Source organism: Felis catus, chromosome F1 (assembly GCF_018350175.1).
Source record: "Felis catus isolate Fca126 chromosome F1, F.catus_Fca126_mat1.0, whole genome shotgun sequence".
Taxonomy (NCBI): Eukaryota; Metazoa; Chordata; class Mammalia; order Carnivora; family Felidae; genus Felis; species Felis catus.
In genome coordinates, this window is record NC_058384.1 from 47,529,986 (window position 1) to 47,547,911 (window position 17,926).

The 17,926-nt window shown below is 40.9% G+C and overlaps 1 long non-coding RNA gene across 15 annotated transcripts in view; it reads right to left on the bottom strand.

Annotated features, from left to right (window-relative positions):
- LOC109495729 overlaps positions 1-17,321 on the bottom strand; it is a 369,888-nt gene extending 352,567 nt beyond the window's left edge. For 9 of the 15 annotated variants that reach the window (XR_006592080.1, XR_006592077.1, XR_006592085.1 and 6 more), the window contains exons 1-2: positions 16,680-17,321; positions 16,469-16,506 (exon numbers count right to left, since the gene is read on the bottom strand). This is a non-coding gene — a long non-coding RNA (uncharacterized LOC109495729). The remainder of the gene's footprint in view (positions 1-16,468; positions 16,507-16,679) is intronic. The other 6 variants (XR_006592073.1, XR_006592076.1, XR_006592078.1 and 3 more) reach the window with 4 other exon arrangements.
- Positions 17,322-17,926: the final 605 nt, after the last annotated feature.

Consider the following 17,926-nt stretch of genomic DNA (forward strand, 5'->3'; position numbering starts at 1 on the left):
TGTACTGAAGGACTGCCATCAGCAGTGGTGATCAAGTAAAGCAGTGTTTAAGAAAGTGAAATGGAGAGCAGAGAAAGAGCTCAAGCTAGCCATGACCATCTGCCTCCTGAAGCTAAGGGATACACATTGAGGTGCAAAATCTGTTTTTGTTTTTGTTCGTTTTTTGTTTGTTTTGCAAAGGAAGAGGAGGGTGTATGAGTAAGCACCAGCAGGTTCACTGGACTGGATATGGCTGCCAGCAGACAACGGAGCCCCTTAGATGGGCTTTATCTGCAAAACTCAGTGGCCACCAGAGGAGAAAAAAGAAACTTTGGAAAGTAAAAAAGTTCGGTAACTGCCTATTTACTTTGATTAGGACAAGTTAAGTCAAAGCAAACTCAGTAAGTGCTAGGGAAGATATTTCATCTTAGAGCAAACTCACAAATGCTAGGTAAGAAATTTCATCTTTGGGCGCCTGGGTGGCGCAGTCGGTTAAGCGTCCGACTTCAGCCAGGTCACGATCTCGCAGTCCGTGAGTTCGAGCCCCGCGCGTCCGGCTCTGGGCTGATGGCTCAGAGCCTGGAGCCTGTTTCCGATTCTGTGTCTCCCTCTCTCTCTGCCCCTCCCCCGTTCATGCTCTGTCTCTCTCTGTCCCAAAAATAAATAAATGTTGAAAAAAAAATTAAAAAAAAAAAAAAAAATTTCATCTTTACCCATCCCCAACTTAATCATCCTTCGACATCTGATCCAGGAAATACCTGTTTCAAAAGATGAGCAATCAAAGCAAGCAAAACAGGGGGCACCTGGGTGGCTCAGTTGGTTGAGCATCCAACTTCAGCTCATTATCTCACAACTCATGGGTTCAAGCCCCACGTTGAGCTCTGTGCTGACCACTTGCTCAGAGCCTGGAGCCTGCTTCAGATTCTGTTTCCTTCTCTTTCTACCCCTCCCCCACTCACACTCTGTCTCACAGTCTCTCAAAAATAAGTGTAAAAAAAAAGAACGAAAGAACGAACGAAAGAACGAACGAAAGAACGAACGAAAGAACGAACGAACGAACGAACGAACGAAAGACAGGATCTATTGGAAGGTACTGGAAGGAAGAAAAACAAGAAATAACCCTCACTGGAAACCTTTCACCATGAAGCAAATAAATTGTCACCAAACCTTCTACCGTGAGTTTTTAAAACTCAGAAAAGTAATTACTTCTATGAAACAAGAGCACAATGCAGAGATGAAAGATCTCAGAGTAGAAATGGAGGAAAATTATGAAGAGATAAAACAGGACTAGCAGAGTTTAAAAAACATTGAGGGGGCAGGGGAGTGAGAAAAGTCATAGAACCATGATTGAAAACCAAAATTAAAAGAATCACAGAGAACAAACAGTTGAAAATCCAGAAAGAGATACAAAGTGAGAGAATAAAATCCAAGATTTTAAAGTAATTTAGAAATAAAATGCCAGTTATTGAGGAACAGTGTATGTATAACTTGCTACCCAAGTGGGGGAAATGAACAATAAAGAACACCTAGAGACCTAGCAGAAAATAAAGTCTTCAAGTGAAAAAAAAACGAAGCTATACTGAAAGAGTACTTCATGTTCCAAAGAAAATTAACCCAGAACAGCAAATCCCAGGAATAGTCTAGTGAAGTTTGTGTACTTCAAAGACTCATTTCAGCAGCCAAGCAAACATTGCCCAAGTGACCTAGAAGGATAACCAAATCAGCCTAGCCAGCCTTTTCCACAGAAATATTCAACTTTAGAAGACAGTGGGATAAGTCACACAGATTCCTGAAGCATTAAAGTATGAATCAAGAATTTCATACCTAGCCATAGACATTTGTTGAGATTCCTTTTACCTATTTCAAATAAGCACTGTTGTGTCTCGTTTTTTATTTTGACTCCTAGTTACAACATTCTATTTTGTAAGTAATTTTTAACCAATACTTTTGTGTTCTTCTTAAAGATTGCTAAAATTGTGTAAGCTCCACAAAACCTGGATCTAACACCAGCAAGACAGCCTATTAGAAGAAGAAATTTTAAATGTAAACATCTGCCGAAGCACACATCAGCTGCAACTGCCAGCACGATGGGTTTGTCTTCTGTCTTACAAATCTCTTGAGAATGCTTCTCATTGGCAGAAAACAGAACCCTGCTGGCCAGGGAACCTAAGAGTTTCCCTCAAATACCAGGGCTAGCATAGAAAGGACCAAAAATGGTAAAGAAATGCTTAAGGAAAACCAAGAACTATGTCAGCTGCTCAGAAAAACCTCAAAAGTCTAAAAAGGTATTCTTGCTCTTACTGCCTCTTATCAACCAAAGAGTTATCAACGAATTAGTTTAGTTGCATCTTTTTAATTACATGCCAATCATCCCACTCATAAACTCATGTTTAAGATTCACTGCAACTGTCAGCAATAAAAACATCAGCGACATCTTCACCATTCTTAAAAATTAGGGGCACATAACCATCATGGTGAACACACAGAACACGGAAGGGGGCCACCATATAGAAACCAGCATAGCCTTTCCTACAACTGCTCACTTCCCCCAAACGCTGAATGAAATCTCAGGTAAAACCCAAAACTATCTGGATTACTCCTCAGCAACAGAGAAGTTCCACCTGACCCAGGGGATATTCTCAGGTCAGTATTTGCATTTTCCAGTCTCATGTCATCATCAAAACCGCCAACTTCATTTAAAGATCAGCTTCTTCCCAAACGTGCCTGGCTCTGCCCACTTTGAGCCAGAAGCCAACAATGGCAAAGGCACAGATGAATTAGGGCCTCCATTCCCAAGGCTTGGGCTGCTTCTCCACAATTCAGAACCAACCGTAGGTTTCTGCCTCTCTAACATTAGCATGAAGGGAGGAGGAGATAGGAAACTTGAGGGTCCATGATGGCTCTTGTCTGGTACCACCATGATCTGGAAGCAGCTTCGGGGCTCAGATGGTATTTCAAGTAGATATTCTCTCATGGAACACAGAGTTCTTTGGAGATCTTCTCACAAGAATTCTCTCACCTGCTTTCCTGCTAATTTAAGTAAGGTCCTGTCTGGCCAGAGATTATGAGGTTACCTTGCCCCACCTTCTAACCATCCCTCAGAAGCAGTCCTCTGCTTAAAAGGAAGACATCATCCTTTTAAAAACAAACCTAGGCCAACATCTTCAGCATGCATGAGTGGCACTGTATGGGAGCTGCTCTATTTCCAGTTGAAGTGGTCTTCATAGTCTAAAACAGAAGACTCGGACTTTTGAGACAGATTTTCTAAAAGTTGTATTTTTAAGATTCCAAACACTAATACTTACAGTTGGTGGGAAGGAGTTAGGCAAGATGCTTGAGAAGGATGCCCACTGAACCCCTGTGCACTGTTGGGGGACTGTGAACTGGCACTCCATTATGAAAAAAAAAAAAGCATAGTTTCCTCAAAAAGTTCAAACCAGGAGCACCTGGGTGGCTCAGTCGGTTAAGCATCTGACTTCAGCTCAGGTCACGATCTCACAGTCCGTGAGTTCGAGCCTCGCGTCGGGCTCTGTGCTGATGGCTCAGAGCCTGGAGCCTGCTTCCGATTCTGTGTCTCCTTCTCTCTCTGCCCCTCCCCCATTCATGCTCTGTCTCAAAATTAAATAAAAACGTTAAAAAAAATTTAAAAAAAAAGTTCAAACCAGAAATACCATACAATCCAGCAATTCTACTTCTGTATATTTATCCAAACACCAAAGACACTAATCTGAAAAGATAGACGCATCCCTACATTTACTGTAGCATTATTTGCAATAGCCAAGATATGGAAGCACCCTCAGTGTCCATCGATAGACGAATGGACAAAGATGTGGCATATATACACAAGTGGCTATTACTCAGCCATTAAAAAAAATAAATAAAATCCTGCCATTATTCACAACATGGATGGACCGTGATGATATTACACTAAGTGAAATCAGTAAGACCAAGACAAATACCACATAACTTCACTTATATATGGAATGTAAAATTAAAAAAAAGACAAACACTGCAAACAAATTGGTGGTTGCCACAGGGAAGGGGGATAAGGGAGATAACAGAAATAGGTGAAGGAGATTAGGAGTAACAAACTTCTAGTTACAAGTCACAACGATGACAAGCACACCATAGGGAATATAGTCAATACTGTACTAACTGTGGCAACTTAACTTTTACACTTAACATGAGCAGTTTGTAACATGTGCAGTTGACAAATCACTATATTGTACATCTGAAACTATTAATTGTCAACTGTACTTAAATTAAAAGTTTAATAAAGGAGGATGCCCACCGGTCACCAGTAGCAAGACAATGCTACATACCTCCCTCACCAGACAGACACACACACACACAATGACAACTAGAAGTGAGAGTGGTAACCTACGTTCTTACTATGTTCTTAACCAGGCACTACCTGTTCTCAACTCCTAGCTGCTAAAGTTGGAGAAAAAGCAGATCAAATTGCCTCCCCACCCTAGATGCCCCAGCCAGTGGGGGCAATGGGGTCGGGGAGATTTGAATCCTATAATAGCAATACTAATGGTCTCAAGCACATGTAGCATTTATATGCCAGGAACTCTTAAGTGCCTTACAGGTTCTAATTTCATCCTCAAGTTTTAGGAGGTGGAAATTAGTGTCCTTATGCAATAGGGTAGAGATTTAGTTTACACACAGCTATGAGCCAAAAAAAAAAAAAAAAAGTGTCTAGCTCTCAGAAGTCTATATTCTTAAGCAGTACTCTCTACTCAAGAAAAAGTCCAGCTCTAAACGGCAGAACTAGACTAAAAACAACTGGGAAGCAGACCATCCCAAGATGCCCTTATAAGGGAACGCAGTTGAATAGAAACAGGGGCTGTGGATGAAAAATAAAACCATTTCATACTAAACAGAGACTCCAGAGATGAAGTCACTTCTCAGGCCAGACAGAAAATTGGTAAAATGGGTTTTACTAGTCCTTACCCTGTTCTTGTCATGCCAACTATTGCTGGGCCCCAGGTCACTTCTTGCTGACACTCCTATCCCAGCGAGGCCTCTTAAATCCCACCACTTGGATGCCACCTGATTGTCGGTCACGTTTCTCTGGAGCCCCATTGTCTCCACACTGTGTCTAATCTCCAGACCTCTCCTCCCTTCGAACTGCTCTACCCTATCACCCAAAGCTCTTATCCGTATTTACTCTAAATCTCTATTTTCCTCTTTTTCAACCCTAAGAATTCCAAGTTTACTATGCATCACTGTATACTACAAAAACAACATAGACCTAGAAATTAGGGCAAATTTGGAGGACAGAAAAAAAGGCTCAACCTAGATCCTAGCTCTGTAACTCAGGATTCATGAGAAGTAAGGGCCCCCAAAAGACCCCTCATCTCAGGCAGATACTGCAATTCCTTTAACTTTTATGGCTGTATCGGAAGCAAATTTCTCCTGAATAATGGGTATGCCCTGCAGCACGTCTGTAATACATAAAAGACCCAGCTCCTCAGAAGTCAGGTTGTATTTACACAAAGAAAAAAAAAATCTCCCCAAATCCTCAGACATGCACACACATGTGTGCACACACACAGGGTAAGTTAAAATATATACACATTCTGGGAAGACTTTATAGGGATTACAGCTCATTTACCAGTACCTAAGACAGAAAAGCTTGTCATATCTTCTTAGATATTCCCCTTGAGGTACTACAGAAATTGGCTTTTGTTTCAAAACCATTTTCTGAGATGCTCACTACCCGTACTTCTTCCCTACAGTAACCCTTGTTACAGCTCAGGCCTGAAATCTGTATATGGTTCCTAACCGAGGACATGCCTGAGGAGTTTGAATTTGCATGATCACATCAGGAAATCTTTCCTGTAAGGACGTGTACTGACCTCATGGCGGATTTTCATTCATGCAACACTAAAAATGTTTTCCTGCAGTGTCGATTCAGCTCTGTCCATTAGAAAGCAGGTCACTTGGCTGCCCTACTGAGCTCCTCCACAACCAGTCAGGGAGAAGACAGAAATGAGTCAGCATTCAGCACAGACTAAAATGCTCCACAAATTTGTTTTCCAAGGAGAATGCCAGTACCTGATAGCTATCCCTAGACTTGTTAACAATACCTTCAGATAAGCACATTCTAACATCATTATGGAGCTATCAGCTAGAGCCAAGAACTTAGAATTTGTTATGCATCAGGCACGTGGTATTTCACTTTCCAAATACTAAGTTATATATGCTTCATCACAAATAGGACAGACATTAAAATAAATTGGCAATATCGTCTTAATTCTACCTCAGAGAGTAAATATTGAGCACTACATCCCACATCTAACCAATAGTGTTGCCAATTTAGCAGAAAATTTCAGCTTTCCAATTTTGCTATGTAACTACCATTTCTTAGGCTTTAAGCAGGAAAAAAAAAAAAGATGTAGGTCCTAATATGACTGTCAGAATATGAATCAGTGCACAACAGGTGCTGAAATGCTAAAACCTCAAGAAGAAATCTTGAATACACTGAATGTCTCCATGTGATTTTTTTAAGCCACGCAATGCATTGTTCCTTCTATCCTGAGCTATTTAAGCCACTGCTCTGATAAGATTCCTGCCATTATGACACAACTCAGCCAATGACCTGAAAGGCATGAAAATAATCCAAATGTCCATATAAAGGAAGCGCTTATAACACTTTTAGATTGGAAGTCATTTTCACAAACTTGGATCCACACCCTGTAACATTCCTGAAGACTGCTGTTTTCTGAAAAGGACCATTTATGCCAGTTGAGAAGAATATTTCATTTACAGACACAGCTTGAAAAAATGTGAGCCAAAATTCTTGTTTATGATTATTTACAAAGTTATTTTACCTGTGTGCAGTAAATATGCACTATATATAAGGAAGATGAACTTATTTGATAGTCACTACAGTTCTTTAAAATTACAAAGTACAAAGTCAACAATGGAGTAACTGACCATTAAAATTGTCTGTTTAGAAAAAGTGAACAGACCTATGCCTTAAAAAAAAAAAAAAAAAAAAAAAAAAAAAAAAAAAAAAAAAAAAAAAAACCTTAAATACATTCTGGGGATCTCTTCCAGGTTACAATTATGTATCCTTATCTACTTAATTCATTCTTTGCTAATTTGTAATTTAACCATCTTAATAGGTTGCAAGCCTTTAGACCACACTAAGCAGGTCAGCTTCCAAGGCAAGATGGTTTCAACAGCACGTCTCCCTAGAAGGCCTCCCACCAGAAGATTAAACCAAGCTGCTCCAGGTCCTAGCTTCTCTTAGAAGTCACCTGTGGAAACAATCTAGAGGCTCCTGATTCTTCCATTTTTAAACTTTACTTTAGAGAGGGACAGGAGAGAGGCAGAGGAGAGAGAGAGAATCTTAAGCAGGCTCCACCCTTAGCACACAGGCCAATCCCACAACCCTGGGATCAACACCTGAGCTGAAAGCAGAGTCAGGCACTCAACCGACTGGGACACCCAGGTGACCCTTCCATGTCTATAAAAACAGGGCTTCCAAGTAAAAGCTTGCACACTTGAACGAAGTTTCCAAATCCAATATGGGTTCATAAGCACTCACACGGTGTACTCAAATGCTCGGTCAGCTTTGCTGCCTCCACTTCATTCACCCTTTGTCTCCTCTCACCCCGCCTCCAATTCACCACCACAGGCTGCATTACGGTAATTAGAGAAATCCAATGCCTGACCCTAAAAACCTCTGTCCCCTACCTCCCTTACCAGAATGGCTTACCAGAACCATTTTGCCACTTAACCAGGATGACCAGAGTCACATTTCTGAAGTTAGATTTTTCATTTGAGAAAATTCAAAGATAAATCGACAGTAGAATCCTATATAAAACATTCAGTCATCAAACCTCCGTTAAATGCTCGACAGATGAAGGTATTTTAAAGTCACTGTATTTCCCTTTCTTTACTAAAAAATATGTTACATTGTTGATGCCTATTGTTAAATAAGATACCGAACTTATTTTTGACATTAAAACATTTCTTGAAAAATGTTCCTTTTCAGGCAAGTTTAGATAATTTAAATATCTTTTGAAAGGATTAATGTGCTTATATTCACATCAGCATAATATATAGAGAGAAATACTAAAGTATCTATGCTAAGCTTGAGAAAATTATTTTCTCAATAGTTTATATATAATGAGGTGGGTGAGAAAGAGGATTTGAAATGTGTAACTAGAAATTATAAGCTTATTAGAATAAGTTTTGTATACTTCTCACCAATAGAACTAGATTGAATTACAGTGTGTGAGGAGTTTTGAACAAAATTTCCACTTCTGAGTAGGAAGTACAAAACACATCTATTCACAATTACTCCATATATAAATGTTTGAAAAAATTTCTAAAATGGTGTTCAGCTTATCTAAAATTTCACACTGAACTCACATAAGTTCTAGGATTTAAGATTATGTCTGTCTCCCACAGGGCATCAAAATAATTCATCGAGTAAGAGCATAATTTCCACCTTAAACCTTTAAAGAAAGAGCTCTAAAATGGATAAATTGCAAGTGACAGAAACCCTATCCCTAAACACCAGATTATTTGAAAAGAAATTTGTTCACTATTTACTTAACAAGTGCAAGAGTGGGTCAGTCTAGAGGTCCATATGCTGGGAAACACGTCTCCCACCTCTCCGCTGGTGTCCACTACAATTAAGTGGACCTTCCCAACAAGGTGAGAATGAGATTAATGACAACTGCAAGCTCACAGATCACCAGTTCAGCAAGCCCAGCAGAAAGAGCACACTTTTTCCCGATACTGCCAAAAGATCGAGGTTGAACGGACTTAGGCCTGGAGTTGTAGGCAGATCTGTCCCACCCAGGCCACGTGGACCAGGGGCAAGCCAGGTATCATCTTCCAAAGACAAATCAGGCCCTGCTTCCACCCGATAGACACAAAAGCCCATTTCCCTCTCCATGAAGCCCTTCAAGAATATGGACTACTCACCCATCACAGAGCGTCTCCTGAAGCTGGCAATCCCCGACCGCCTCATCTGGCTCACCGTGACTCTTCTCTACGCCTTCCAGAAGGCCAAGGCCGAGCTCAGACTACCAACAAGGAGTTTCAGCCGCAGGAACGGTGGGACTCCCAGCCTATCACCTGCATCTGGCAGAACTGCACTGTCCGCGTGCACACTAGCGCTACTAAGCACATCAGACACCTCCCAAGCCCAGGCTCCAAGGCGGCAGCGAATGCGTGGCATGACTGGGGTGCTCCCGGCCTCTGCGGTCTTCTACCAGTGCCTGGTGAGCATCCCTCTGCGCATGTTCCACCTCTGGGCCTTCCTCGTCAGGGATGCTGAGCTGGGGCTACGACTGCATTCCGGTCACGTGGCTGACGCTCACCCTGCGCAGCCGCAGCACTGACGTGCTCGCGCACGTCCAAGACCACTGCGGGCTCACTAGGATGCAGCCCTGCCCTCCCCTCTGCTACCTGGTCCCACTTCATTGCGGGCCCTCTAGGGGTGGGACGGGCTGCAAACTGCCCGTCTCTGACCCCTGGGAGGCCTGTCTGCCTCTATGAGGGTCCCTGCTGCCCCTCCAGGGATGGCAGGCGGGGCACAGGCAGCATCCGCAGAAGGCAGCAGCACCCTGGGGAAATAGTGCTGATCCTGCCCAAGGGGCTCACAGTGGCAATAAAATGCTGGGGGTAGGGTGGGCATTCCTGCAATACCTTGACATCAAATAAATAACATGAAAAGTCTTAAAGGAATAAAGCCAATCTCCTGCATCTACCAAGACAAAGAAAAGAAGCGTCATTCAGCCACACAGCAGAACAGAGAAGCCTGTTTTACAGAAAAATACGAACCTCGTCTTCTGGTATCTCCACATAATGCAAGGATATAAGGTTCTCACATCTAGAAATTCAAATCTGAATAACCCAGCCACAAGACTTAATTCTGGTAAGAAATTATCTGTAGATTTCAACTGGGTATTAATTATAAATTATAATTGCCCAAGGACATTTCTTCTCTGTTGCCTTTAGCTAGAAGTTATATTAACTTGTATTGTTATTTACTTCTGTACCTATTTTAGGACAAGCACTATGCTTGACCTATCATTTTTCCCTCATGGAATGCTGTCTAGTACAGTATCATTTAGGCATTTATTATTTAATATTTATTGATGTGCCTTGGCATTTAATATCCTAAAAAAGATCTGGTTCTCTTTCAGTTTTCATCATTAGGCCCCATGAAGAAGAGGAACTGCATAGGGAAAGGAGCAAAGTTTGTGAGTGCAGGCATATCTGCATTTTTGAGAGTTCATTATTTAGATTTTCTACAGGAAGAAAAAATGATTTCTCGTCAACTTGCACGTTTGTTGCTTGAAAGTTTGTGGGCTGCTTACAACACAAATACAAAAACTGAATTTAAGAGAAATAATGCATTCTTACTTCTTGATAAGTCACTTTATAGCATTGGGACCAAAATGCAAATTGTAGTCATTTGCTATAAGTGGTTTCCATTAAGATAACAAAACTATAAAACATTGTGGGGGTTTTTTTTGGTCAAATCTTTTTATAATTTATACCTAGCACTGTTAAGATACATTATTATTTAGCCCATTATTTGTACTAAGTGTTTTGCAGATGCTTCATTATGCTTTTCTAAAACTCATTATTACCATTTCCTCATTTGAATCAATTGAGACCTAACTTTCTCTATTTAGGAGACTAAGTCTAAATCAAGGAGGTTGTGTGTAATTATTATAATTCACCTGTGATCATTGAGGTATGTTGAATGAGAATATATCACAAATTCTAATGATCAAAAAACCATATTACAAGTCAAAAAAGTCAAAAAGCTAATAAATCTATACTCTTAAAACAGGTTGGGCTTTTCACGCCACTCTGAAGATAAGACCACATTCCTGCCTGTCATGTTGATAAGCAATATTAACATCAACTCAAGTGACCACATTTATTTAGAGCCTGAGAAAGGACACCCTTCCAAAATTTGCTCCAACAGCAGCTTGAAACCTTATCATTCTCCAATTGTAAGGAGAATTAGTCCTTCAATTCAAGACTTTGTGGGGGAGGGGAGAGGGTAGACGAACACTCCAGGAACAGTTGAAGGAAGCAACTAAAAAGACAGTTGAGGCCACACCAAGTACTTCATACCTTCCCTTAGGTCAGCCCTCACTGCTCCTTCATTTATACCCATGCACAAAAGCAAGCACAAATAGCCAACGCTCAAGAACTGAAAGTAGTAGTCAGTAAAATAGATATCGCTGTAACATTGATCAGCCCCAATTCCCAGACCTCAGTCCAGGTTGGAAGAGGGAGTAGTGGCTAGCTGGGGGCTGGAGGGGTAAGAAGTGATTTTACTGTACCTGTGTTTGGATGCCTTTGAAGACTCATCATAAAATGGTAGACTTTCCCGGGGGGGAAACAGCACATGAAAAATGGAATTAGCACCATGTTAAACTTTACTACACATTTTAACTTTCTTTCCAGTATAATATGACACAGTAGTAAGAATTCAGATAGGTAGACACAGATAGAATCTTTAAAACAATACCTTTTGAGTAGGTCCTAGAAAATTTTGAATTTGTTTCCTCCCCCTTAGCCAACAGTAGCACTTATTTTTTTTAAGAAAAATCATGGTTTTTTTAAATTTACATCTTAGTTAGCATATAGAACAATTGCCCTTATAGTCCTGCGCATTGTTCTGCACTAGAAAGCAGAGTCCTTGACAAATTCGTTTAGATTAAAAACCTTATTTTCCCTATTTAACCAATGACTCTACATATGGTAAATAAATTTGATTACAATTCTTTAATTTTTTACTGTTTATTTTTTTTAGACAGTGAGAGACAGAAATGAGGGAGGGAGAGGGAGGGAGAGGGAGGGAGAGGGAGGGAGAGGGAGGGAGAGGGAGGGAGAGGGAGGGAGAGGGAGGGAGAGGGAGGGAGAGGGAGGGAGAGGGAGGGAGAGGGAGGGAGAGGGAGGGAGACACAGAATCTGAAGTAGGTTACAGGCTCTGAGCTGTCAGCATAGAGCCTGACATGGGGCTCAAGCAGTGGAACCATGAGATCATGACCTGAGCTGAAATCAGACATTTAACCAACTGAGCCACCGAGGCACCCCTGATTAGAATTCTAAGGGTCATGATCTGTGAATCACATTTTTAGGTTATTCCCAAAAATTTTTAAGCATGAGAGTTAAACACTCAAGTATACTTTTTAAAAGTCACCAGAAAATGCCCCCCAGAACAGCTGGACACCATGAAAAACCATGATCCATATTGTTCGTATGAAAATGAAACAGTACAATCTCCTGATTTGGCCTTCAATATTGAAGTAACATAGCCAATTACAGAGGAACATTCTGATAGGTATAGGAAACGGAATCATTTATTCAGAAAGTTCTTTGGAGCACATTCTATTCCATATGGCTCTACCAAGGAAATCCCAGATTTGAAGAGAGCAGCCCATTCATTTAGGTAGCTTCCAACATATTTTAAAAATTAATGTGTAAAGAAATGCCCTAGGAAGGCTTTTCATTTTTAAACCGAGTAACTTGTCTGTATTAGCTGCCACCAGAATACTCATAATAAAATCTGAAATTTACAATGTTCTAACAACTCTACAAATGTGCATATTGTTTAAGTAGTTGTGACAGAAACCACATGATCTGCAAAGCCTTAAATATTTACTATCTGGCTTACCCCGCTGGAAAAGAAGTTTGCTAACCCAGGACCAAACGAAAGCTAATGATTTTTTTTAACCTCTTCCCTGCTTCATTGCTTTGGTTAAATGTTGGTTTCTATTGTTGAGTAGTCAAAACTATCAGTATTTAAATTCTGCAGTTCGAATCTACTTAAGAATCAACAATCTCCCATCAGCTGTCATAAATTTATACTTTGCTGACAAAAATCTCTGCACAGCCCCTTCTCATCTGGATCATACACCTGCTTTCTAGGTACTCCTATAATGCAGGTCTCATCTGACTTTTATAAGGAAGATACAGGACCACCTTGGAGCCATAGCATCTGTTTTCAATTATCTAACAGCAAATGATTAGGCAATTAGACATTTTAAAGTCTATTTTTTATCTATGTAGCTAGTAAACTCTAAATTTTGGTCCCTAATCTCACTTGTAGAGACCATGTTTTTTCCATGAAAGGTGGTGGTTTCTGGGCCAACATGCCCTTAGAAGGGGTCAGCACTAAAAGAATCCTTTTAAGGGACTGAGGTAGCACATTGGGAAGGAAAATGTGGACTAGCTATTTATAATCTATTTACCCCCTTCATCTGAACAATTGAAAAACTCCTACAGCCGCCTGCCTATCCATCTTTCTATTTCTCTTTTTTTCCTTTTCCTTCTTTTCTCATCTCCTGGAGAAAAAAAAGAGTGGATCCAGATTATCAGAAAAGAAAAAGCAATAGAGAATCATTAGTTCAGTTCCTTCTCTGCTTACACGCTGGCCCCAGCCCTGTCCTTAAAGCTAACACTGCCATGCATTTTGCTGTGAGATAAGTTACAAACTCAACATAAAAGTCACCAAAAAAACAAAAACAAAAACCACAAAATGTCCTAGAGATTTCAGCTACATGCATTATGTACTCACTAATTAACACAAAGCCTAAAGAGTAACCTATAGAAGCAATTAGGTCTAAACCAAAAGGAAATCATACTGTTTCAAACAGAAATGTTAATAAATATGGAAATCCTGACCTATAGCTCAAGGGTGTTGTCCGTATTCAAATTACAGTTTGAGTCAAGGCAGGAAGAAACAAGGTAAAAAAGAGGACAGCACAGAGATTAAGAGGATGCTAGAAGAACTATTGAAAATGTGGCATGATCTTCAGGAGGAATGACCTTTACCTCTGGCAATAAAGAAGTCTTTGGAGACTTTAGCTCAGATCCTTTCCACAGAGCAAAGGGAGCAGAAGGTGGATATTCACACCCATGGAAACTAGAAGTAGAAGCAGACTCTTCAGATCCAAAGGACAAAGATAAATAAAAGAGTAAAGCTTCAAAGCTTAAAAACCCAAGGCTCCTTCGTGTCCATGTTTCCTACTTTCCTATCCCTCTGCAATACAGTAGCCCTAATTAAAAGCAGTCATTGAAAGAGGGACAGAGAGGAAGGGTGACCAGAGAAAAGAAAAGCAGAGTAGGCCACGGGGCAGGTAAAGCACATGAGCAAGAAGGAGCTGGATACCCAGAGTCGAAGACAGAAAGCTGACTGGAAAACAGATGGGATTGGGAAACAAATTTAGTAGACAAGCAGATTTGTGGAAAGAGGGAAAAACAGCCCTGGGGAGGCAGGAACGGATGGAATGAGAAACAACAGAGAAGGACCTATGGAAAATCCCCAAAAGGCAGCAAGGAGGAGGAGGAAGTAAAAGCAAAAATAAAAGGAGAGAAGGGATTAACCCAAAAGCAGTTTAGGTTTGTTTACCAACTAGTATTACAAAAAAACTAGTTGAAAATAACCCCAGAAATTTGAAACCACAGTGAAACTGTATGTTATTTTAAATTTTACCTCAAAAGAGAGTGATACTAATTTTAAGATCTTAGGCTCTGGATGGGAGAAGATTAGGATAAGCCTAAGATTTGAAGTACAGATTGTGTAAATTCCAGAGAGTTCAGGAAAAGAAACCTCTTTCAACATAACTGGCTATTCAAGGGCAGTTACAGGAAAAAGAATCATCAAATGTCGAGAATGGTGTTCTTTTAACATGCTCTAGGGTAGAACGCATCTTTACTAGTCAATCCACCTGCAGCAAGAAATGGAGAATAAAAAATTGCACTGTTACTGTGTGCCCAGCACAAAGTAAGGGCTCATTAAATATTTACTGATAGAATGAACTCATCTTTTTTATTATTACGGTGAAATAAATATCATGGGTTAAGGACATTTGAAATCCCAATTCAGAGTTGTAAGAGGCAACTAAATCTTTCTAAAACTGTAACAAGGTATGAGCCAAGGTATTGCTTAAAAGGGATCACCACTTGTTGAACTACTATGTGTAGAACAAGATTCTAAGCACTTTCTTATTTACTCTTCCCAGCACACCTGGAAGATGATGATTATTCTCTCCAATCAACAGTTTCAAAAACTAAGACTCAAGGAATTTTAGTGTATCACCCACTAGTCAATAAGGACTTTTGAGGACTGGAACTTGTGTGCCAGAAATAAATTACACAAAGCCAGGGGTTTTAACCTATTTTGGTCTCTGCTGTTTCTTCCTAGGTAAATGCCTGACACAAAGAAGAAACTAGACAAGTACTTATTGAACGAATACATAAGTGAATGAATGCCTATGTATGATCAGACAACTGATCATATGGCTAGGGGAAAAAAATACATAATCTTGCCAACTGGTCTCATTTTAAATTCATGATGGTTAACCTCCAAAGTGGACTCCTAGCCTTGACATAGCAATCCAAGTTCTTTCAGTCCCGTGTGTGTGTGTGTGTGTGTGTGTGTGTGTGTGTATGAAAGTATTTAAAACTGTGAGTCAGGATGAGATCACTTCACGTAAGTGCAGGGGGAAAAAAAAAGATCTAATGTTTAAAAGCCAGAGAGACCAGGAAAAAAAAATTGAAAATAATTTTAAGAGCAGCTAGTGTGGCAGGGCAAGACTTAAGAGAATGGTATCCCAGCAGCAAAGAGAAGGGAATATCTCAAAAGGGGGATAATTAGTCGGTTTCTCTAAGAAACACATGTGCATGCAGGTTTCCTAGGGACTGCTCTCAGGATTAGCACCTGTAAGGAACTGGGAAACACAGGACAGTGCAGAGGGCTTGACTAACGTACAGGGAACTGGAAAGTTAGGATAGATAGTCCCCTACCCTCTTGAAGCAAGATGCCCGCATACACCTCTCATTGGATTCAGCTGGTCTCAAAATTACCTAATACTTCTCCTGCTTCACTTTCTGTTATCTAGATTCACCTTACCCTGGGGGTAAATCCCAAATTCCCCTCCAGACGAATAATCAAAGTCTCAGTACAACCTGAACAGAGAAGGACTAAATCTGCTGAGAAAGGGACTTCACAGAAAAGAGGGGCAGGACTTGGCAACATGTTTACTCTTCCGTTTTCACTGTAAGTTTCCTCCAACACTGGGTTGTGTGTAGTCTACATCAGTGACATAGTGCTTTCCCTCTCACCTTGAGCATTTATGCCATCAGATCGCACCAACTATTTTACCTCCTTACAGCAGCTATAAACCGTCTGAGGGAGGCCTGCTCAGTCCTCGAGGATTTTGGCTTCTGGGCTCCATACCATTCTTTCCAATACTATTTTGGTCCTAATTCTTAGAGAGTTCAATATCCACAAAGCTCATTTCCGTCGCGGGACCTCTCTTTCAAGGATCCTGTTGTCTACTTTGTCTTACCCATCCACTCAGGTGTTCATACCTGAGAACTTAGCAATACCAAAAACTGAAACCGTAAGCTGTCTGTATCAACCAGAGAAACAGAACCACTAAAAATTTAACAAATAGAACAGAAATGGGAGCTGGTTACTCACCTTCGGTAAGGCTGCTATCTTCATGTCCAATGCTAGAACTGTCCACAGGGCAGGCAGTTAAAAAGGAAGAATATAAAAATGGAGAGAAAACAAATTAGAACCCACAAGGACACATGGGAAGCCATTTCAGTCTCTCACCACTTCCAACCTTAAGTTGGGCACCTTGCTGCTGGAGATACTGAGGCCCTCCATGAAGGAGTGAGACACATACCTGACCCAAGGGATGGAGAAGCTGAAGGAGAATCCAGGGGGTGTTGTGGTGGCAGTCTAGCTGCTGCCCAAAGCAGTGAGATAACCCAGCAAACAGGCAACAATGTACATGAGCTACAAAGCACGCACCCTGTTTTTGAGCATAAAAACAAGATGACTGTTGCCTTGATCCCACCCTCCCCCTAAATACAAACACGCCAGAAGGTAAGGTGGTTCAGCTGGACCAAATTGGCTCATTGAAAAACCACCATCCCCACCTCCCATAGTTTTAATTTAAACTAGGTAGTCCCTGGAAACCAGCTGCTATCCTTCCAGCTCATTACCTCTAGAACTCTTCCAACAGTTCTTTGCTACCACTCCAAAGTGTCCAGTAATCCAGCGATCCTTTTAAGGTGCCTCACCGTCACTATATCCTCATTTCCTCTGTACCCAGTTTATTATTGGTATCACCCCCTTGCATAAGCCCATATCTCACCTTCCTCTCTCTCTTCATCATGCTCACCTGCTCAAACATCACACACAATTAAATCCAACTCTCCACTTGTTGCCTGAACCAGCACAGCTGGACTATTACTGCAAAAAAAAAAAAAACCCAAAAAACAAAAAAAAACCACATAACCATTCTAATAGACCTTACTTTGAGTTCACTCACCTCAGATGAAGTCCTCATGCTCTCCAGCAGCCCTACTATATTTCCCCAGGATACATAGATACACCATCTCAAACCCTCTCCATTTCGGGCTTCTCTTTAACCTTCAAACACAGCCTCCATCTTTCACGCTCAGCTCACGATCTTGCTGCTATTTGTGTCTGTTATCTACTGCTGCTTAATAAAACATACTGAAAGGTAGCAGCTTAAAACAGGAACAATGATTCAACTCACTGTTCTGTGACTTGGTAATTTGGGCTGTGTTTACTGTGTTCTCAGCTGGGTTCACTCACAGGTATGGGCCTCAACTGAGATGGCTGGGAAGGCAGAGGCAGCTGGGCGCCCCATCCACATGGATTCTCACTCTCCGTCATCATTTCTAGAATGAGAATGGAAGCTTCACGACTTCTCAAGGCCTAGGGTTAGAACTGGAAAAATATCACTTCTGCTGCATTCTATGGGACAGAGCAAATCACAGGTCAAATTTAAAGAATTGTGGAAACAGACTTCACCTCTTGATGATAGGTCAATCTATGGCTATATTTAGAACCTATCAAATTGTTTTATTACCCATGAAAAGGACAATGGATCACAAATAA